This window comes from Symphalangus syndactylus, chromosome 6 (genome assembly GCF_028878055.3).
Source record: "Symphalangus syndactylus isolate Jambi chromosome 6, NHGRI_mSymSyn1-v2.1_pri, whole genome shotgun sequence".
Lineage (NCBI taxonomy): Eukaryota > Metazoa > Chordata > Mammalia > Primates > Hylobatidae > Symphalangus > Symphalangus syndactylus.
Genome location: NC_072428.2, coordinates 120,908,421 through 120,932,331, shown reverse-complemented (window position 1 = coordinate 120,932,331; position 23,911 = coordinate 120,908,421). Strand labels below are relative to the sequence as shown.

The window sequence follows — 23,911 nt, the reverse complement described above, 5'->3', positions numbered from 1 at the left end:
AGCCCAGCAAAAAGTGAAAGCCAGAAGAGACTTGAGATCTGGGTACAACTTTGAATGCTGCCTTCCATGCACAGACTGTTCCATCTGCAGACGGTGGAAGCCTTACCCTGGTGCAAGGTGGCTGGGCTCAATCTCTGCCCAAATCCACTGGCTGACCACTAAACTAAGCAGCCATGCACTCATTAGGGAAATGCAAATTAAAGCCATAATAACAACCACCAGAATGGCTAAAATTAAAAAGATAGACAATCCAAGTGTTGACAAGGATATGCGGAAACCAGAATCCTCTCAAATTGCTGGTGGGAATATAAAACAGTACGGCCATGATGGGAAACAGTTTGGCAGTTTCTTAAAGAGTTCAACATACACTTAACGTGTAACTCAACAATTCTATTTCCAAGGTATGCTGTCAGGAAAAATGACAGCATGTGTCCAGGCAAAGTTGGTATATGATGTTCATAGTGTCACCCAGCAAGCAATCAATGGGCCTGCTGCCCAAGGCACATGGAGGCCAATACCATGGCACTGGCTTTTGAGGAAAAAGAAGCTTTATCATGACTGGACTGGCAAGGAGCCAGGAAGAAGCACCCAAATCTGCCTCCTGGAGCTGGTAGTTGGGTAGAGTTTTATAAGCATAGGGTAATAGGATGTGATCCAATTGGATCTTGTGATGAAGTGATGCTGGGGGGTGTTTTCTGACTGGCTCCTGACATGGGGCTATGCCAGAGCTCAATCTGATTGGATTCTGGATCCTGTTATGCCATATCCCCCACCCCCTTTTTTTTTTTTTTTTTTGTTGAGATAGTCTCACTCTTGTCACCCAGGCTGGAGTGCAGTGGCGGGATCTCAGCTCACTGCAACCTCCGCCTCCTGGGTTCAAGCGATTCTCCTGTCTCAGCCTCCCAAGTAGCTGGGATTACAGGCGCCTGCCACCATGCCCAGTATTTGTATTTTTAGTAAAGACGGAGTTTCTCCATGTTGGCCAGGCTGGTCTCAAACTCCAGACCTCAGGTGATCTGCCCACCTCGGCCTCTCAAAGTTCTGGGATTACAGGCGTGAGCCACCACACCTGGCTTCCACTTCTTAATTCAGTCCCCTCTCCTTGGTTGGAACATTTAGGTTGCCCCTATAGTTGCATGCTTGGTTCATCTGGGCATGCTCAGGTTACATGATGTTCAATCTGGGGGCCCATGGCAACTGAAAAGCAACTCACAACTTTGTTACAGAAGAGATGAACCAGATTGGTCTGATGTGGTTAAAATAGCAGCTTTAGCTGTGATTGAAAACTGGAACTGATTTATGTGTCTCTCAGCAGATGAATGGATAAGCAAATTGTGGTATAACTATAGAATGGAATAATACTCAGTAATGAAAAGGAATGGACTGTTGATACATACAGCAACATGTATGCATTGCAAAATAATAATATGCTGTGTGAAAGAAGCCAGACACCTTTTCCTACAAAATAGCATACTGATTCCATTTAGGTGAAATTCTAGAAAATGCAAGCTAATCTGTAGTGACAGTAGATCAGTGCCTGCAGATCAGAGGATGGCTTGGGAGAGGAGGGAGAAAGGGATTCCAAAGGAAAGAGCACAATGAAATGTTTGGGGGTGATGTATATTTTCATTACTTGATTATGCCTAATGATTTCATGGGTGTATACATATGTCAAAACTCATTGTATATTTAAATATGTGCAATTTATTGTATATCAAGAGTAACTCAGTAAAGTTATAAAAACTACAACTATGCCCATTCAAAAAGCAAACAGATGTGCATAGTACCATTATTCACAGTAGACAAAAACTGGAAACAATCCAAATCCATCAACCCGTGAATAGATAAACAAAATTTGTTATGTCCATAGCAGCTATGAAAAGGAATAAAATTCTGATTCATGCCACGGGTACATACTACGATATGGTTGACCCTCAGAAACATTATGCCAAGTGAAAGGGATTGTATGATACCTGTATTGTATGATACCATGATATGAAACTTTTAGAACAGGCAAAACCTTAGATCAGATCAGTGCTTTGCCTGGGTGTGGGGTGGCAGCATGGAGATTGGTTTTAAACAGGCACAGCAGAACAGTTTGGGTGATGGAAATGTTCCTGGTAATAGTTGTATATAAATTGTATGAAAACGTGTAGAATTGTGTACTTAAAATGGATAAGTTTCATGACATGCAAATTATACCTCAAGAAAGCCACTAAATGTGGGTGGCCACTCAAAATTTCAAATTCTCTTTAAGATGACCATTCAGGTCGGGCACGGTGGCTCACTCCTGTAGTCTCAGCACTTTGGGAGGCCAAGGCGGGCAGATCACGAGGTCAGGAGATCGAGACCATCTTGGCTAACACGGTGAAACCCCATCTCTACTAAAAGTACAAAAAATTAGACAGGCGTGGTGGTGGGCGCCTGTAGAGGCAGGAGAATGGCGTGAACCCGGGAGGCAGAGCTTGCAGTGAGCTGAGATCACACCACTGCACTCTAGCCTGGGTGACAGAGCGAGACTCCAAAAAAAAAAAGAAAAGAAAAAAAAATTACCACTCAAGGAATTGAACTATAGTTTTAATAGTTCAATACAATGAAATACAAGATTTCATTGTAACATACTGCTTTGGAATACTTTGTTGAGGTTCACTGAATTCATGTTCTATGCCAAATGCTTTTTGGATTCTAATTGTAAATTAGTTATTTGTAAATTAGTTAAATTGTAAAATAATTTAAATTAAATTGTAAAAAGAGTTATTTGTTTCTCCCAGAATTTAGTGACCAGGAATAGCTGTATTTCCCTTGCATATTATTTGTCAAATGATTGGCTTTATGTTAAATAGTTATTAACACCCCCCTCCCCACTGGAAAATATGTTTTTTGGATTAATATTCAATTTGTGTAAAGTAGTTCAAATTTATGGTGGTGGGTTATCCTTCACTTTTTAATTTAATTTTTTTTTTTGAGACAAGTTTCACTCTTGTCGCCCAGGTAAAGTGCAATGGCGCGATCTCAGCTCGCCGCAGCCTCCACCTCCCGGGTTCAAGCGATTCTCCTGCCTCAGCCTCTCGAGTAGCTGGGATTAGAGGCATGCGCCACCATGCCCGGCTAACTTTGTGTTTTTAGTAGAGACAGGGTTTCTCCATGTTGGTCGGGCTGGTCTCCAACTCCCGACCTCAGGTGATTTCCCCACCTCGGCCTCCCAAAGTGCTGGGATTACAGGCATGAGCCACCATGCCTGGCCTATTTTATTTTTTGAGACAGTCTCACTCTGTTGCCCAGGCTGGATGGAGTGCAGTGGTGTGATCTCAGCCCACTGCAACCTCTGCCTCCCGCATTCAAGCGATTCTCCTGCCTCAGCCTCCCAAGTAGCTGGGACTACAGGCATGCACCACCATGCCCGGCTTTTTTTCTGGATTTTTAGTAGAGATGAGGTTTCACCATGTCAGCCAGGCTCGTCTCGAACACCTGACCTCAAATGAGCTGCCCTCCTTGGCCTCCCAAAGTGCTGGGATTATAGGCGTGAGCCACCGTGCCTGGCCCTATCCTTCACCTTTTAGTTCTTTAGGAAGGAAATTGATGGTGGCTTAATACCTTTGCTTCTAGGCCTGGGTGTCCACCCACCTGACCCCAACTCCCATATATGTAGAGACATCAGGTAATCTGAGCATAATATCCTTGCAGTGGTTGGGGAAGTGAAGCAGAGAGACGCCCTCTTGGAGCACTTCCATTTTCTTCACCAGACCAGGAATCAGTTATCTCTGGGGTTAGTGACCTCACACCTTTGCCCCTGAATCCTCCCCCCATATATAAAATAGAAGATTGAATTTTACTTACTTGGGTAAAAGTGGGCGTTTTTCAGTTAGACATTTACCTAATTTTAATGAAAATGCAATGACCCTAGAACATCCTGCCCATGATTCTGCCCAAGTTTATGCAAACAGAAAAAATTTATTTTGGAAAAAACCAGTTCTTAAACTGAAATTCATTAAGCCATTTTTCCAAATAAAGTACCAGCTAGTTAACCAAATTGTACTTTTTCACTTTTTCCTTCCCTCAAAAGCAAATCCCTTATTCAACAAAAATTTATGGAACACTCATATGTTTCAGGCACCCTGAAGATAAAGACACACCCACCTGCAAGGATAAAAGAAGCATGGTGGCGGGGTGGGGCTGGTATCCAATCTGCTTCAAAAGGGAGGAGGGGCATCCACAGAGAGGGGCTGGGGAAGGCCTCGCAGGAGGGCATGGAAGAGCCAGGTTCAGAGGGATGAATAAGACTTGGCTGTTATCCAGGTTGCAAGATGTTGGTAAGGACTTTATCTATAGCTGTGGCATTGGGATTAAAGAAGAGAGGTTAGAGTCAAGAGATTCAGTGACTGGGAGTTACATGCCCTTTTGACTGGCAGGATAAGGAGAATATAGGAGAAAAAGGAGTCAAGGATTAGTTCAGCTTCTGCGTTGGCCTTCTCAGCAAGTGGTGGGGAATTCACTGAGGTGAGGAAGACAGAATACTCAGAGATTGTATCTGTTTTGCTTACTGATTTAGGAAACCAGGAATTCACTTTGGAGGTTTGATCAGGGGAATGCAGCCTACATTTGATAGGGCTTTAGAGCTGATCCTCTTTGCTCCATGGCCCAGCTCTGGGGGGACACACGTGGCGCATCAGGCAGAAAGGGGCAGCTAGCGAGGTCTTGGCCAGCTGTGGTTGGGCAGTATCATGGACTGTAGTCACACTTGTACAGGTGGAATCACCATGGGACACTTCGGGGCATTTCCAGAGTGGAAAAATTCTTGCAGGTGAAAACCTGTCACATTGAAGAATTTAGTAGTTCTTTTGATAATTATTTTTTCTACTTGCTGTCTTGCCTTCTTCCCTCTGTATTTTTACCATTTATGGGAGTACATCTTTATATTTCTCTGGTACAAGGAAGATGAAAAGGGTGAACTTTATAAAAGACTAACTAGTCCTTGATTTGTATTAGCTCATTTAACTTTTAAAACCTGTAAAGGGAGGTACTTTTCATCATATAAATTCATGATGAAGATAAATAGGTGTTTGGGAATCAGCAGGTTTTGAAATGTTGTGACATGCCATTAACACAAAGCATAAATTCTTTTTTTTTTTTGAGACAGAGTCTCAGTTTGTCACCCAGGCTGGAATGCTGTGGCACGATCAAGGCTCACTGCAACCTCCGCCTCCTGGGTTCAAGCGATTCTCCTGCCTTAGCCTCCTGAGTAGCTGGGATTACAGGCATGCGCCACCACACTCGGCTAATTTTGGTATTTTTAGTAGAGATGGGGTTTCACATGTTGACCAGGCTGGTGTTGAACTCCTGACCTCAGGTGATCCACCCGCCTTGGCCTCCCAAAGTGCTGGGATTACAGGAATGAGCCACCGCACCCGGCCGCATAAATTCTTTTATTCAGATCCATTGACATTAACATGTAAATAAGGATGACAGTTTATTATTTTGGAAATTCTAATTATTTATCTTGTCCTTCAAAGAAGCGCTTTTGGTTACAAGTGGGTCCATAACACACAAAATAAAATTCTGTTTACGGCCAGACACAGTGGCTTACGCCTGTAATCCCAGCACTTTGAGAGGCCGAGGTGGGCGGATCACCTGAGGTCAGGAGTTCCAGACCAGCCTGGCCACTGTGGTGAAACCCTGTCTCTACTAAAAACACAAAAATTAGGTGGGTATGGTGGTGTGCGCCTGTAATGTCAGCTACTCGTGAGGCTGAGGCAGGAGAATAGCTTGAACCTGGGAGACGGAGGTTGTAGTGAGCCGAGATTGTGCCATTGCACTCCAGCCTGGGCAACAGAGCAAGATTCTATCTCCAAAAAAAAAAAAAAAAAAAATTACATACTTTTTGATAATATTGAAAAATAAGTATGGAAAATGATTCTTCTTTGGAAAACTTATGCCCATTATTCACTTCGCTGTTTTGTTAATGATCACGAATATATTAAACTGAAAATACAAGCTAAGCAGCTGCTTTGAAACTACATCAAAACAGTAGAAATTTAAAATTAGATTCTTCTTACTGCATTAAATGCATCTTTCAGTAATATGTGGTCGCTACGCTACCTGCTTTACATGTATTCTTGGAAATTTGATAACAAAAAGAACACGGTGAATAGATGTTGTAGATCACGAGGTATGGTGCAAAGTGCATGGCCTTCGGATAGGGATATCAGACATCTGAGCTGAATCTTAGTTCTCTGGTTGTTATACCTCGAGGAAGTAAGTTGCTGGACCTCAGTTGTACTGTTTCCTGGTCTGTAAAATGAAGACAATAAAGAACCTGTTTCAGTGCGCTAAAACTCAAAGGACTTCTTGGGCTTGAGCGCTGGAGTAAACAGGCAGTTTCCCTTTGTACCACAAGAGGGAGTGCCTGTATAGATGTTAACCTGAGCTGAGGTTTGGATTTCTTTCTAAAATGTCGCTGAAAATTTAGGAATAAATGGATTCCTGGGAAAACGTTAAAGAAAAAGATTTTTTGACAGTGTCAGGAGAAAGAGGAACTTGAAACACATAATGGGTTAACAGGAAAGGATTACGTATAAAATTCCTTTAAGGTATGAAAAGCTTTGTTGACAGAGAGTGTTACATATTTCATTCCCAGTCAACAATCTTTTATTGTCAGTGTCTGACCGTGTTGATTTGTTTTGTTTTCCTCCTCCTTTGTAACTGTATTATAAATTTTTTATATTAAACAAATATAGAACTTAAAATTTAGTTTCTTAGTAGTAGTCCTGAATAATTAACATCAGTTGAAATTGGATTGTTTGTGCTCAGTGCCTTGGATATGTACAAAACCTGTTTGCTTCAAATTAGTGAGTTAGAAAATACTTTAATCTTTTCATCCTGCTCCCCTCCCACATACTTTTTTTCCCTCTTATTTTGAGCTTCTAGATCCTTTTATGCGATGTGTTGCTGTCATTCATAGCTCACATTGGGTGGGAACAGAGGAAAACATTGTTTCCATGGCCCAACCCTAGGGACATGGAACTCATTTTATTATACAGTGAAATTTTAAAATTTGAAACCAAGATCACATCTCAACAAACAGAGCGAAATTGGCAATTGTGGAATTATCTAACAAATTTAGGGAAAAATCCATTTGTATCTCAGTTATGTGGATGTGTCCTTCGATTTACAATTTTCAGGTAATCTCTTTATTTTGCTGGTATTTGTATCATGCATAGAGCACATTGTTTTATAGGACTGTAATTATACCATAATACTTTTTGTATTGGGAAATGTTGAGAATTTAGAAAGAACAGTCCTAGGCATTTCCTTTTACTCTGTATCCTTCTGTTTAGAAGTTTTCTCTGTGATTTGTTCCTGGCAATTAAACACTGTTCAAACTCAGAGTCAGACTGCCCTGGCTCAAATCATGGCACCACAATGTGTGAAACTTGACAAAGTCAAAGTTATCACTATAATTTTGGTCACTTGAAATCCAATAATTTCTTGAGCAGAAGAAAGGGAAGTGGAATTACTATAGAAATTATGCATAATTTTATATTATCTGTGTGCCAGCCTGTTTAAAGTGATCATTGCTAGTACACGGTATAGAATTACAAACTTGTAAATACTTCTCAAGATTGCCACATTAAAAAAAAAAAAAAAAAAGAGCTCTGTAGCCCTATTTTTTTTTTTTTTATTTCCAACAGGAAATTTGTTCTTGTTTCAAAATGTGGGAACACCCATTATTCTCTGTTGGCCACATGAATGTCATCCATTTGTTTATTGCAGCAGAAAAAAGTGAAGAATGGTTGATACAGGGGCAAGCTGTTCCTTTTAGGTTACTTTGAAAAGTCATGGAATTTCGGATATACAAAGAAAGCATAAGGAATACTCTAACCAGTATATATGTATACAGTATCCAGTATAAGAATGAAAATGTAATGTAGTTATTAAAACATTATGTATGTGCTTCCACAAGCCTGTCCTCCTTTCTACCTTCCAGAAGTAACTTCTCTCTTGAATTTGGTGTTAGTCATTCTGGTTCATGCTTTTACAATTTTACAAAATACACACATATTCCGAAACATAAATAATACTGTTTCACAACATAAATTTTATTATGGTACATGTTTTAAAACAGGATATACATTGTATCTGTTGCAAGTCAGGTTCCAAGGGAAATGGAACTCAGAAGATTAAGGCCGGGGGCCACCAGTGCCTCATGCCGGTAATTCCAGCACTGTGGGAGGCTGAGGCAGGCAGATCACTTGAGGTCAGGAGTTTTAGACCAGCATGGCCAACATAGTGAAACCTCATCTCTACTGAAATACAAAAAATTAGCCAGGTGTGGTGGTGTGTGCCTGTAATCCCAGCTACTCAGGAGGCTGAGGCAGAAGAATCACTTGAACCTGGGAGGTGGGGGATGCAGTGAGCCAAGATCGAGCCACTGCACTCCAGGCTGGGCGACAAAGCGAAACTCCGTATCCAAAAAGAAAAGATTAACACATAGGAAGTTTGTTAAGGAGATTTTAGGATTCACACTTGTGGAATAGGAGGAAGCACAATTGGGCCGAGGGAGAAATTGGGCTGTGGTGTGCGATCACAAGATAGGCCTCTGCTGATCCCAAAGGGGATGCTGAAGGTGGGGTAGCCCTTGAGGATGGTACCAAGTTGGGGGGAGGGGCCAGGCCCTGGTAGCTTCACATTGACCAGTTATGGGAAGAAGGCTACCCCTGAAGAAGGGATGAGACCTTGGTGAGGTGACTCTTTCAACTGAGGGCTGTTAACTTTCAACACCCCTAGAAACTGGGGGATAAGCTCTTCAGTCCTAAAGAGAGACCTAAGCAACCGTCTCAGTATTCACTACAGTCTGTATTGTGTACATTGTCTGAGCCTGCCCTTTTTGCTGTATATTATGTTTTTGGAATTTACTTATATTAATATCTGTAACTCTAGTTCATTTATTTTAATTGTTTTATGGTATTCAGTTTTTCAAAATATGTCACAATTTTAAAATATATTTTCCTATTGAGACTTTTAAGTTTTTGCAATTTTTCACTATTAAAAAATGTGGCTATATTAATTCATTTATATTTCTCCTTAGCGCACACACCAGAGTTCATCTGGGGTATACAACCAAAAAATTACCAGGTCTTAGGGTATGCACAATTTCAAATTTAATAACTAGAATGAAATTGCTCTCTGGAGTGGTTGTATCTCACCCCATGTCCTCATAAACACTTGGCATTGTCAGGTCCTAATTCTACCAATTTGAGGGGTGTGAAATAGTATCTCATTATAGTTTTATTAGAGTTTGGTTGATAACTAGTGAGTAGTATCTCATTGTAGTTTTATTAGAATTTGGTTGATAACTAGGGAGATTGAGAATTTTATGTGTGTGTTTAGCTATTTTGGGTTTCTTCTGTGAAGGACATTTTCTAATCATGTGATTTTTCTGTTGATTTCCTTTTAGTGATTTGTAGGCAATCTCTATATATTCTGCATATCAATTCTTTGTGGTCCATATGAGTAAAAATATCTTCTCCTGGTTTGCGGCTTGATTGTTAACTTTTTAAATAATTCCATTTGTTGAATAAGAGTTTCCTTTTAATGTAATCCTTCCTTGGGCATTGTTTCTGGGTATATTATTTTAGAAATTCTCCCTTAGGCTGAGGTCATATAAAATATCCTCTGTTTACTATTAAAAGTTTTAAAGTTTTGCTTTTCACAATTTCACCTGCTGTCCATCTAAAATAGTTTTGTGTATAGCATGAGGTATAGTTGCCTAATTTTTTCTCATGGATGACCTGTTGTCTTAGCACCATTTAATTGCCTTTGCATCCCTTCCCCACCAATGCACAGTGCCATTCTGTCCTACCAACTTCTGTCTATGTAGATCTATGTCTTTTTGTAGGGGCGAGGGGGCGGTTATTTAGTTCCACTGGTATATTTCTTTTTTCTTGCCCCATTTTCATGCTTTTTTTTTTTTTTTTTCTGAGACGGAGTGTCATGCTGTCGCATAGGCTGGAGTGCAGTGTCACGATCTCATCTCACTGCAACCTCCGCCTCCCAGGTTCAAGCGATTCTTAGGCCTCAGCCTCCTGAGTAGCTGGGATTACAGAAGTGCGCACCACGTCTGGCTGATTTTTTGTATTTTTAGTAGAGATGGGGTTTCACCATGTTGACCAGGCTGCTCTCGAACTCCTGACCTCAAGTGATCCGCCCGCACTGGCCTCCCAGAATGCTGTCATTACAGGCATGAGCCACCATCATGCTTTTAAAATATGTCTTTATTTCCTTATTGTGTCTTAGTGTCGGGTAGTTTAAGTGTCCCGTTCTTGTTCTTCTTTAAAATCATCCCTACTCTTTGCGTTTTGCTTTTCCATATACATTTTAGAGTTCTGCTCCATGAAAAACTCCCTTTGATTGAGGTCATGCATTAACTATATAGATTAGTTTGAAGAGTAATGATATTCTTATGGATAGATGTTTCCTTTATATGTCTTCTTTAATATCTATATTTAGGTCTTTTTACTGTACATATCATTTTTATAACTTTTTAAATGTTAATAAAGATATTTCTTCATCAACAATTTAATGACTAGACCATCCATTACTTAGCTAGTCAGTAGTTTACGCCCTGTTAACATTTAAATTAACATATTTCACAATGATTGTTTCGAACTCGCATATTTCCCATCATGAAATTATATGTAAATATTCACCTGTTTTATTCTAGTAGTGCTAGGAGTTGTATATAATTAAGTATTTGAGATGTATTTGAGTGTAAAATGTGAGAAAAATACCTTTTTCCCCACACAGATAGCCAGTTATTGAATACTTCATCCTTTGGTCTGACATTGACTTTTTGGTTTTGCTGTCAAGTAACCATCCACAGTGCCCATACATAGCAGGCACTCAATAAATGTTTGAATAGGCCGGGCGCGGTGGCTCACGCTTGTAATCCCAGCACTTTGGGAGGCCGAGGCGGGCGGATCACGAGGTCAGGAGATCGAGACCACGGTGAAACCCCGTCTCTACTAAAAATACAAAAAAAAATTAGCCGGGCGTGGTGGCAGGCGCCTGTAGTCCCAGCTACTCGGAGAGGCTGAGGCAGGAGAATGGCGTGAACCCGGGAGGAGGAGGTTGCAGTGAGCCGAGATTGCGCCACTGCACTCTAGCCTGGGCGACAGAGCGAGACTCCGTCTCAAAAAAAAAAAAAAAAAAAAAAAAAATAAATGTTTGAATAAATGAATTTGAGTATTTGTTTTGTTTTCAGATGTTTTCTTATTTTCCATGGACACATCTGTCTATTCTAGTTCTACTGCCATGCTGTTTTAATTATCAGAGCTGTATAATAAATTTTTGTATGTGGTTGAGCATCGTTATCATTGTTTTTTCGGAATTTTTCTGGGCTACTTCTGCATCACTTTTCTCTCGGATAAGCGAAAATAATTTGGTCAACTTTCTTGTAAAACTATTATAATTTTGACTGACACTGTGTTAATTTATTTTCCTTCCTTCCTTTTCTTTCTTTTCCTTCCTTCCTTCCTTCCTTCCGTCCTTCCGTCTGTCCTTCCTTCCTTCCTTCCTTCTTCCCTCCCTCCCTCCCTCCCTCCCTCCTTCCTTCCTTCCTTCCTTTTCCTTCAAGACGGAGTCTTGCTCTGTCACCCAGGCTGGAGTGCAGCAGCCTGATCTTGGCTCACCACAACCTCTGCCTCCCCGGTCCAAGCCATTCTCCTGCCTACCAAGTAGCTGGGATTACAGGCACCCAATACCACGCCTGGCTAATTTTTGTATTTTTAGTAGAGATGGGGTTTTACCATGTTGGCCAGGCTGGTCTTGAACTTCTGACCTCAAGTGATCCGCCTGCCTCAGCCTCCCAAAGTGTTTGGGATTACAGGCTTGAGCCACCATGCTTGGCCTACACTGTGTTAATTTTCTTAAAAAAACAAAAAACAGAAAAACCTTAAAGGCATTTATATTTTAATTTTCTGGCCTAATGAGTGCTACATATTCATCTAGTTCATAAATTCTGGAACTTTTTGGTTAGAGCAGGTAAATCCCCCAGATTTCTCTTTGGATTAAAATTCAATGTAATTAAAGAAATCCACTGCAGCAAACGCAATCCTGCCACGTGTTTATTCTGTAAGGATAAAATGTTTTTCTATATTGAACAGCACTGCACAGGCCTTGCTGCCTCCCCCTCATAAAACAGGACTCTCATGGTGCCACGTGTTCCCTGGCTGGACAGATTCCTAAAAATAGGTACTAACTGCCGCTTGGTTGAAGAAGTCTTTTTTGTGTGTGAGCTACTTTCTCCCATGGATATTTAAAGGAATTCTATATCCCCACTTCTCTGATTTACCTTTTTCTGTGGTGAGGAAACAGGACACAGAGCCTGCCGGGTATGCAAGAGAAGTCTGTATAACTGTTTCACACCTGCCTGGATGCTGGCAGTGGTATTTGCCAAGTGAAGTCTGAAGGCTGGTTTGTCATGTGTTTTCACAGAGCACTGATGGCTCCCAGCCAACCTGTTTAGGCCTTGTCTTTTTTTTCTTGCATAAAATTGCCTATTTTTCACTTCAGATGGGGGTGTTAGGCACTTCAGAGATGTTTGTTCTTGTCGCATGCATGCCATCTGTGGTCTACTGGCATTGGAGACAGGTTCCCAAATTGGCCAGTGTGTCTGTTGGTCAGCAGGCAGGGTGACCAGGACCCAAGCCTGTGCTTGCCCCTGTGGCTGCAGCCGAGGCTGCGGTGCACACCTGAAGGACCACACCTCAGTGCTGTCGGCCTAGTTTTTAAAAATTTAAATAAACTCTTTATTTTGGAATAATTATACATTCGAAGACAAGTTCAAAGATACTACAGAGTTTCCATATGCCCCTCACTCAGTGATTCCTGTTGCTGACTCTTACATTATTATGTTACATTTGTCACAATTAAGGAACAAACATTGGTACTTTACTGTTAACTAAAATCCACATTTTATTCAGAGCTCACCCGTTTTTCCGAATGTCCTTTTTCTGTTCTGCACTCAGGATATCACAGCACATTTAGCCACCATGTCTCCTTAAAGTCCTGCAGTCTATGATCGTTTATGAGATGTTTTTGATGGCCTTGTCAGTTTTGAGGAATACTGGGCAGGTATTTTGCAGAATGTGCCTTAGTTTGGATTTTTTCATGTTTTTCTGATTATTAGACTGGGATGTGGGTTTTTGGGAGGACAATCACAGAGGTGAAGGGATATCCTTATCACATCCATGTGAAAAGAGAACGCCATCAACATGACTTACCACTGCTGATGCTCACCTTGACCATGGAAATTTGTTTCCCCTTCTTTCCAATACTCTGCTCTGTGGAAGCAAGTCACCAAGCACTGCATAGTCTCAAGTTAAAAGTTTTGTTACTTGTCTTATCTGTTGGTACCCAGTTATATTTGAAGCCATACCTAATATTTTTTTGACTCTGAATATAGAGTTTGTGTTTAGAGCCTTAAGAATGAATAAAAATTTATTCTAAACTTAAGAAGTATTGGAAGTAGTTAGTAGCTATGTTGAATCTTTCTTCCACTCCTTGTACATTTGGTTTATTGGGTTTTTTTGTTTGTTTTGTTGTTGTTGTTGTTGTTGTTGTTGTTTTTGAGATGGAGTCTCTGTGTCACCCAGGCTGGAGTGCAGTGGCATGATCTCAGCCCACTGCAACCTCCGCCTCCCGGGTTCAAGCCATTCTCCTGCCTCAGCCTCCCAAGTAGCTGGGATTACAAGTGTGTGCCACCACGCCTGGCTAATTTTTGTAATTTTAGTAGAGATGGGGTTGCACCATGTTGGCCAGGCTGGTCTCAAACTGCTGACCTCAAATGATCTGCCCACCTCAGCTTCTCAGAGTGCTGGGAATACAGGCGTTAGCTACCGCACCCCACCTGGTTTTACTTTTAAAATCTTCATACTCTGTAAAATACATCATCCTTCTACTGCACCAGCTACTCCATTCTGCTCATTCGCCTACACAGATTGTACTTCTTTCTTCTGGCATAAGAATGCCTCCTTTTTCTCCTACTGCCAGGGAATAAAGTTTGGTATATGAATGTTTTATCCACACTGCAGCTTACCTAATAAATACCAAGATATGTTTATTCCGATTAATCTGATGTTTTTGTGTATAAATTAAACATTTATGACTTTGAATGCTCTCTGACATCATGAAGAGTTGTTTGTTTGTTTTTTTGAGATGGAGTCTTGCTCTGTCACCCAGGCTGGAATGCAATGGCATGATTTTGGCTCACTGTAACCTCTGCCTCCTGGGTTCAAGCAATTCTCCTGCCTCAGCTTCCTGAGTAGCCGGGACTACAGGCGCGTGCCACCACGCCTGGCTAATTTTTGTATTTTTAGTAGAGACGGGGTTTCAGCATATTAGCCAGACTGGTCTCGAAATCCTGACCTTGTGATCCACCCTCCTTTGCCTCCCAAAGTGCTGGGATTACAGGCGTGAACCACCATGCCCGGCCCCTAACATCATGAGTAGTTTGACCTTCCACACACTTCTGCTTGTAGAGTAGTTGAATCTCAGGAGTTCAGATTTCAGATAGCTTGTTGTTTTCATGTTTGTGGGGGTGAAATTCTTAATGAATTTGATCATTGTTGTCTGATTTTCTTTTCCACTCAGATAACTGATACATTTGCACTTCAAACCCATTTGCTAAAATATGAATGAAAGAAGAATATGTTACTGTTTTAGATATAATGGGAATGTTCTTGAAGAGATGTATATAAATATTGTATTTGTTCATTGAATCATCATGTCACATGTTTTAGGAAACTTACTGTTTCAAAAAACCTTGTGATACATTTTATGATGATTTATATGACCAATTTTCAAACTCACATTTGCAGACATTTTATTTCATCCTCAGTTGCAGGCATTCCATTAAGGTGGACTGATTAAAGTGTCTTTTCAGAACATTAGAACTTCATGTTTCCTCTTCATGGTGTTACTGTCAACTTATTTAAGAAGAACAGTAGAACTTCATGTTCCCTCTTCTTGGTGTTACTGTAACTTATTTAAAAAAGTTTGAGTATGTTACAGTATTTTGTCTTTAAGCCAGTCTTGGGATCTAACACCAAGGGAAAAAGTTCAAAAAATGCATTTTAACAAGTCTTCTCACTTCATGGTCACTTGGTATGACGACTCAAAACAAGAATAATGTTCTTAATCAACCACAGGGGAAATCCTTTCTTCGGCACTTCAATTCTACTTTTAGTCAGTCAAGCAATTCTTAATTTCATGCAGGGGATTCCCACACGTTCTGTAAGTTTCTTTTAAAGTTTTCAGATATGTGTAGAATGTAGGATATGATTGCATTTGTCTCATATCTCAGTGGTATGAGGTCTGTTGAGTGTGCCTCTACTTTGTTTTAATATTACTCATTCTTTTTTCTAAGTATGGATGTATAAGAATGAGCATGATAAAATGAAATCTAAAAATTGATTTGTTCTCAGGTTAAAGGCCTATTAAATATAAGATCTTTGGATATATTCTGGGTCTTTTTTTTTTTTTTTTAATGCAGCAAGTAAAGAAAATTCTACAGAGCTTTGGACACAAGGCTCCTCCTTACCTGCCTTTTACTGAACTCACCATGTCCTCCCTGGTTAGCTGTAGGCTCTCCCATGCTCTAGGCTCAGCAGTCAGGGTGTATTTTTATGGCTCAGATCTGACAAGTATGCTTCCTGCAGTTACTGTTGAGGCCAGTTCTAAGGCTTTGAAATGACCTTCAAAAAGGTGATAAATGTTGAGCCCCTTTTGGAAAAATATACTGAGATAAAGAACTGTGATAAATCAATTTATAAGGTAGATCATCTTGTAATTAGCACACTATAGGAAAGTTAGTTAGGCCAGGCGTGGTGGCTCACGCCTATAATCCCAGCACTTTGGGAGGCCAAGGTGGGCGGATCACCTGAGAGGCTGGGAGATCTAGATCAGCCTGACCAACATGGAGAAACCCCGTCTCTACTAAAAATACAAAAAAAAATTAGCCAGGTGTGGTGGCGCATGCCTGTAATCCCAGCTACTCGGGAGGCCGAGGCAGGAGAATCTCTTGAACCCGGGAGGCGGAGGTTGCAGTGAGCTGAGATTGCGCCACTGCACTCCAGCCTGGTTAACAAGAGCAAAACTCCGTCTCAAAAAAAAAAAGAAAGTTAGTTAAAGAACATCTGTGGGGACCACCTATGTTGTTTTGGGACTTTCTAGTGTTTGTGCAGGAGAATATCATGGTTTCTGTGGGGACAGGGGGTTCCCATTTCAGTGTGTTCCGTCACCCTCCTCTGTCCCTCTAAGAACACGGGAAAAGCCTCAGTGGTAGACAGGAACCTGCCATCAGTCCTTCCACTCTGAAGCACCCTTGCAGATGTACCAGATGGAAGTTGTCTTAAATGAGAAGAAAACTAGTAAGTCCCTGGGCATTCCCTTTGTCCTCCAGCACTAGGTCCAGTCCTCAGGGAAAGTTTGTTCTTATTGAGATTATTCCCAGAGATCTGAAAGGCCAGGGGGAAATTGGAGGGGAACAGACTGTCTTTCTCTTAAGGCATTTAAAAGTCATCCAGGGCTGGTCGAGGTAACTCCCATCTGTAATCCCAGCACATTGAGAGGCTGAGGCAGGAGGATCACTTGAGCTCAGGAGTTTGAGACCAGCCTAGGCAACAGATTGAAACACTGCCTCTATGACAAAAGAATTGGCTGGGTGTGGCGATGCACACCTGTAGTCCCAGCTACTTAGGAGGCCGAGGCAGGAGAATTGCTTGAGCCTTAGAGGTCAACAGAGCGAGACTCTTGTCTCAAAAACATAAAAATAAAAAATAAAAGTCCTCCCACTCTCATCCAAAAGCCAACAGACAACAATAATAAAAAAGAATTTTTCCTGAATATTCCTGGTTCACTCTCAGGCCCTGACATCCCTGGAACTTACCTAACATGATATTTTCATAAAACAACTAAATTTTTATGTTCTTGTGCCAAGAAGATTCAGATCTATAAGGCTGCTTTAAAGGTGTTATCTGTCTTTTCATTTTGCTTCTCCTCTAAAAGATTTCTGTATTTTTCCTCTGGTTTAAACATTTTAGGAAATTTTATATTTAAACATTGCTTCCTCTCAGACGGGCGGGCTTGTCCGTGCTTTTCAGTGGGTTGAGTCACTCCAGGACTACCCGCTCTGTGCCAGGTCCTCAGGAGAGTGCTGCCGGGGCTGCCTGGCAGACTCCAGTTCCACCTCGGTCCGGAGAGAGGCTGCATTTTAGGGTTGGTTACTGGACTGCACAGTGATGACCCCTTTCAGTACATTTTTCCCAGCTTTGTCTCCCTCCCTAACACTAAGATGTAGAAACAACAGCCTTAACATCAGGTTATCCCATCTGATTTTTGGCTTGGTGCAAACACAGAACACCTAAAGGTGAATTACACAAGGAAATTGAACACCTTCGCCTGGAAGGTTCACTCCTGCACTTGGCTGTTGGCATTCATGCATTCAACAAACATTTAGGATATGCTCATTTTAAGCCAGGCTCTGTGACAGGGTGGGGAATACAGAAATAAAGAGGCCCTGTGCTGTCCTCAGTGAGCTCCCACTCTGGTGAGATAAATGCAGTGCAGTACAGTAATAGCTCTGATACTGAAGCACCTGAAAGGACTTGGGTCCAGCCTCTTGGCAAGTTCTCCTGGAGGAACTAACATTTGACCTATGATTGACATGGATTTTGGAGATGAATAGAAGTTAACCAGAGAAGATGGGAGTTGCCACTGGGGGGTTGGGGTAGAGAGTGAGGGGAAGTGTCAGCCCTGGTGGGTGCTCCCTGGAGGCAGTTGCTGAGTATTCGAAGGCCCAAGGAGGCCAGAGACCAAAAAGTGTCCTGGGGACTGCAGGGCAAAAGGACCTGCTTTAGGTTAGGTAGCATTTATTAAAACTTTTCAGACAGTTTAATCTTGAGCATGTGCCAACAGTTTATTTTAGCTTTGCAATGCAAGGAGAAAGTCCTAGAGTAGGCACATTCAATGATTTGCTCTTGACAGGGACATTAAGGGAAGAAAGTGATTAAATATCATCATTGAAACGAATGTCTGGTTAAAAACCTCTACACTCTGATAGCTGACAGTCAGCCAGGTAGATGGTAATGAGTTGCCCAGAGCAAGTCTTAATTTCCTTAAAGTTCATTTAGGAGATTGCATTAGAAAACAGCTTTTTTAAAAATTTTATTTATTTATTTTTATTTTTTTATTTTTCTGGAATGGTGTTCATTTTTTCCTAGTAGGATATTGTGAATTTTATAGCAGACCACTTGGTTCTGTTCCAGACCGGGTACGGAACAGTTTTTCTTTGACAATTTTGAGATTACAGTGGAATGCAATCAAGTTTTCAAGGGCCTACCTGGTGAAGAGCTTTCTAAACTAAGCTGAGAGAAACTTGGGTTTTCATCCTGAGGGCAGTACGGAAGCCAGGGATGGGATTTATTTAAGTGGAGGAAAATCTCAACCATCCTTGTGGGAAGTGGATTAGCTGCAGTGTGAGGTTGGAGCAGTGGGAATAGTAGTTAGCAGAAAATTTTAGTTATCCTGGGGAGAAATGATGAGGGCCTTGAGTTTTTTTTTTTTGTTTTTTTTTTTTTTTTTTTGAGATGGAGTCTTGCTCTGTTGCCTAGGCTTGATTGAGTGCAGTGGCGCAATCTCGGCTCACTACAACCTCTGCCTCCCGGGTTCAAGCAATTCTCCTGCCTCAGCCTCCCAAATAGCTGGGATTACGGGCGCATCCCACCATGCCCGGCTAATTTTTGTATTTTTAGTAGAGACGGTATTTTACCATGTTGGCCAGGCTGGTCTCGAAGTCCTGACCTCAAGTGATCCACCTGCCTTGGCCTCCCAAAGTGCTGGGATTACAGGCAAGAGCCACACCGTGCCCGGCCTGAGAGCCTTGAGTTCTGATCTGTCTTTTCCTCTCCTACCCAAACTCTTCTACCCTGAGGCAGAAGCATAGCTGGAGGGATGGAGGTAGAAATTTGTTGTTGCTTTTCCTCCAGAAGAGTTGTTGGTTCAAAATTTTTAAATTTAAAGTAAATGATGGTAAGATCATGATGCAAGGATGTTAGAGGAAGCAGCCAGACTTTGAGATCAGGGCTGAGAGAAAGTAATCAAAGGCCTTCTGCTGAGTGTACTCTGCCTCCAGCCACTGGGCCTACTTGCCCCATCTCTGTCTTCCCCAGGCCTGCTCACGTCTCTAGCCTCAGGCACTGCTTCAGAACCACAGTACCATCTGGCCTGGGTGTTCTGGCTGTTCTCAGTATTTCTGCTCTCATTTGCTGGAATTATGTAACACTCGGTCCTTCCTCCGAGGGCTGCCAGATGAGCCTACTTCAGTGCATCTGCTGTGGTTAAAACAGAACCTTCCGAGATGCATTTATGCTAAATCGTGTACATATTTGTGTATGGTGATCAGCCCTGTTTACTTGGCATACAGCAAAAGAGATCTATGTTTTCTTGCCACTGTTCAATGATGATGTCATGTCATTCTGGGCAGAGGTAGAGCTAGGTTGTAAGAAAGGACAGGGAACCAGAGCTGGTGGCGGAGCTAGGGGTGATTTCCGCAGTGGTTGGGGGGTTGCACCCCCTCTGACATTATTTTGCTTTGCTGTCTCCGTGGTCTGCTTTCCCAGGCTGTTCTCTATTGTCTTTCATTATAATGTTTAATCACTACCATGTTAACATACTGCCATAAAACATAAAAATAACCCTCCACAATTACCTGGTAACAGATAGTATGGGTATATTTGAAGACATGCATTTCTCTTCTGAATTTGCTCTGAGTAGGGACTTGGCCTTTTTAACTTTTATTTCCCTAAGAAACCTGTATTCAGAATAAATATTCACCTTTTGTGTTTTTTTTTTTTACATGTCACCCAGGTTGCAAAAATATCTGGCTGTCATAATTCTGGAGGACTTAGTTTTTGGGGAGCAAAGGTAGTCAAACCTGCAAGCTTAGAAAGGAGAATTCATTTGAGCTTCATCATTCAGTCTGGAGGTTTCCTAGGCAACCACTTATGTACTAATTAAAAGATGAGGAACTAAAAAGGTATGTGCTTGACAATTTTAATCCTCAAATGCAATCCTTGTCAGATTGAGATCACAGAAACAACTTCAAATAAGTAAATTAAAAAGCCCAACATTTAATTAAAGGACACACGCTGTTATTAAGGGGTGTGTGTGTGTGTGTGTGTGTGTGTGTGGTGCTTTATCTTTTTAATGCTCTGTCTTGGAAGGGAATGTTCATATATATATGTATATATTTTATACTTACCTATTTGGGAAAGCAGAAGTGAGGTTATCACTTCAAGTGATTGCTTTAGCAGTGAGATTGGTTATTATTGGTTCATGTGTTTGTATCTGAGTGTGTTACCATCAGTAGAATCTCCAGCATGTGGAGAAAAGAGCTTATTAGTCATGTTTCTTTTTTCAGTGTTCATGCTGGAGTTTATCCATATGCTTTGCTTGTTTCAGTCTACCTTAGATTGTGCTGCAAATGTCTTCTTCTGTGGCTCAGGAGAAAGCGTAGAAAGGCCATTCATGAATAGAAATGAGAGACCCTTTTAGCAAGTAGAAACAACCTCAGTTTGCTAAAGATTTTCCTCTTAACTCTTGACACTCATCCTTTTTATATAGGTTTCTACTTGGGTGACCTGAAGGATATGAGAAACATTTTTCTTCCTCTGTGAAACACTACCACTCCCAGACTTTAACACAGACTTTTCATTAAATTCCATTTTAATGAAAAAGGCAGCTTTTTTTTTTTTTCATGTGCCAGTGAAAGAGGAAAGTTCTACTAGTTATGTGAGACTCACTTTCTTTTTTTTTTTGAGATGGAGATTCGCTCTTGTTGCCCAGGCTGGAGTGCAGTGGCACGATCTCAGCTCACTGCAACCTCTGCTTCCTGGGTTCAAGCGATTCTCCTTCCTAAGCCTCCCCAGTAGCTGGGATTACAGGCACGCATCACCATGTCCAGCTAATTTTGTACTTTTAGTAGAGACAGGGTTTCTCCATGTTAGTCAGGCTGGTCTCAAACTCCTGATCTCAGGTGATCTGCCCGCCTCGGCCTCCCAAAGTGCTGGGATTACAGGCGTAAGCCACCACGCCCAGCCCTCATTTTCAGCAGTTTTAGAAATAATTACTTTCTGAAAAGAACCAGAATGACAGAATCTTAGCACTGGTAGTTTTACATAGGGTGGTGTTATGGTCCTAGATAGGTGTCCTGTAGAAATGTTAAACACTGGTGAGATGTGGGAAGTGGCTGTTTTCTACTGGAGATGGAGAGGAGCCACCTCCCCACGCTGAGCATCTGTGGGCATCATGAACATTTGGAGCTTAAGCCACAATGATTTGAATTTTTTTGGATGCCCCAGTTGTTTTCCTTCTGTCACCAACAACTTTGGGACTTCCCTACTGCAGAATTGTAGCATATTAAGTAGGGGACCTCAGTTGTTATCGAGTTTTTCTCCTCCCTAGATACCTAGATCTGTGAAAGAAATCCACATAGCAAATGCTTGTCTAGAGCTACGTCTCTGGACATTTTTTTTCCTTTTTCTGTAGCAATAGTGAAAAATTTCTTATTCTTACAGTCCAAATATATGTAAGTGTACTTAATTCTTAAGAAGTTTATTTTGACACTGACATTTTAGTGGTATTGATGATACAGTTCTACCTTTAATTTTATTTTGTTTATTTTTTTAATCATTAGAGATGGGGTCTCACCATGTTGCTGGGGCTGGTCTTGAACTCTTGGGCTCGAGCAGTCCTCCTGCCTCAACCCCCAAGGTGCTGCACCCTTAATTTTAACTTGTTTCATTTAAGTTACATATTTGAAATGTCAGGCTGTACTTTATGAACTGCCTTAAATTACTTTTCAAACAAGATGGGTTATAAATAAGGTGATGCTTTGGCCTATTATTTTTATTAATCTACATTTTTACTTTTTTGTGAGATAAAAACTAATGGGGCTGGGCACAGTGGCTCACACCTATAATCCTAGCACTTTGGGAGGCCCAGAGAGGCAGATTGCTTGAGCCTAGGAATTCAAGACCAGCCTGGTAAAACCTTGTATCTACAAAAAAATATACAAAAATTAGCTGGGCTTGGTGGTACCCACCTGTAGTCCCAGCTACAAGGACAGCTGAGATGGGAGGATTGATTGAGTCCAGGATGTTGAGGCTGCAGTGGGCACCACTGCACTTCAGCCTGGATGACAGAGAGAGACCCTGTCTCAGAAAAAAAAAAAAAAAACTGATCAATTGATGCATGCATTTATTCACTATACCAGGCACTGCAGATACAGAGATTAAGACCTAGTCCCCATTTTAAAGGTGCAGACAAATCTGAAAGGAGAGACGTGCAAACGCATATCATGACACTAATAGCAAAAACTTCAGTAGCACTTACTATATGGAAGGTGCTGTACTAACTACTTTCCGGGCTTTAGCTCATGAGTGGATAAATAGCCTGATGAAGTTCTTACTGTTATTTTCTCCATTTTATACATAAGTAAGTTAAGACCCAGAGAGATTAAGTGCTTGCCCAAGGTTACCAAGTTTGCTATGGTTGACATTTGAGTGTATTAAGTGCAATAACAGAGCTTTCCATAGAGTGCCTATGGCAGAACAGGGGAGCATTCAGTTGGGAAAATGGAAAACAGAGGTGTGGATATCAATTGAATTTTCCCAAAGGAGACAAGATGATTCAGAGGAGCAGAAGAGCTAAATTTCCCCATGAAATACCTCTAGTAACATAAAATGATGCATCATATATGAGACTGTAAGTTGAATGAGTGACAAAATATTGGAAGACCAGGAGGTAGTAAAAATATACCAGATCCCTGCATCTCCAGTACAAATGATAAGGAAATAGATTTCTAATTTTGAGGCAAAACTTTGTTTCCAGTTGGTATGAGATAAGATATAATAAACACTTGGCATTAAAAAATTAATAAAAATTACTTATACCCTGTAAGCTTGTGGGTAAATGTGTGATACTTTTTGAAAGTTTTAAGATAGATTTTCCATTCATTGAAGATTTTACTTGGAAAACCTGTAGAAATAGTATTTATTTTGTATAAATGCAGGGGAAAGATTGATGTGCATCTTCCAGATTAAAAATTGGCAGGAATGACCTGATTAGGTAGGTTAGTTTTAACATTACAGAGATGTAACTGTTCAGAAGGTGGGATTGGTGGCACCCATTCTTGGCATGGCTGCCCTGGATCATTGCTTTTCCCCCCTTGTGTGATAACCCTCCTCTTTGGAGCATCAGCCATGGGTAAGACACATCCTTTTGTCCACCTTGTAACTGTGCCCTGCTGACTTTCCCATTACTCCCACTCATCATTAATGACTGGCTCATTGCTTGCCACCCTGCTTCAGCTTTCATTAGACAACCCATCTGTTTCTGTGACTGCTTGGGTTTTGGGTTTGTATTAGTCTGCTGCTAATAAAGACATACCCAAGACTGGATAATTTATAAACACAAGGGGTTTAATCGACTCACAGTTCTGCATGGCTGGGGAGGCCTCAGGATCCTTACAGTTATGGTGGAAGGCTCCTCTTCACAGGGCAGCAGGAGAGAGAATGAGTGCTGAGCGAAGGGGGAAGCCCCTTATAAAACCATCAGATCTCGTGGGAACTCACTATCATGAGAACAGCATGGGGGAAACTGTCCCCATGATTCAGTTACCTCCACCTGGTCCCACCCTTGACACGTGGGGATTAGTAAAATTCAAGGTGAGATTTGAGTGGAGACATAGAACAAAACCGTATCAGGGCTCCTCATCACCAATGATCTTCTCCTCAGCTGCTCCCAAACCCTCCAGTCTTTAGACCTTGTCTACTTATAGCTCAGATCGGAAGGT

The 23,911-nt window shown here is 41.4% G+C and overlaps 1 long non-coding RNA gene across 2 annotated transcripts; it reads right to left on the bottom strand.

The window, feature by feature from the left end:
* Window positions 1–3,338: 3,338 nt before the first annotated feature.
* On the bottom strand, window positions 3,339–23,636 carry LOC129485016 (uncharacterized). 2 transcript variants are annotated; one of them, XR_010121409.1, is made up of 3 exons: window positions 23,551–23,636; window positions 22,160–22,268; window positions 3,339–6,288 (listed from the first exon to the last, which is right to left on the bottom strand). It is a non-coding gene; the product is annotated as an uncharacterized lncRNA (long non-coding RNA). The 2 variants fall into 2 exon arrangements; XR_010121410.1 differs by having other exon boundaries at window positions 22,160–22,272; window positions 23,551–23,625.
* Between the last annotated feature and the right edge of the window lie 275 nt (window positions 23,637–23,911).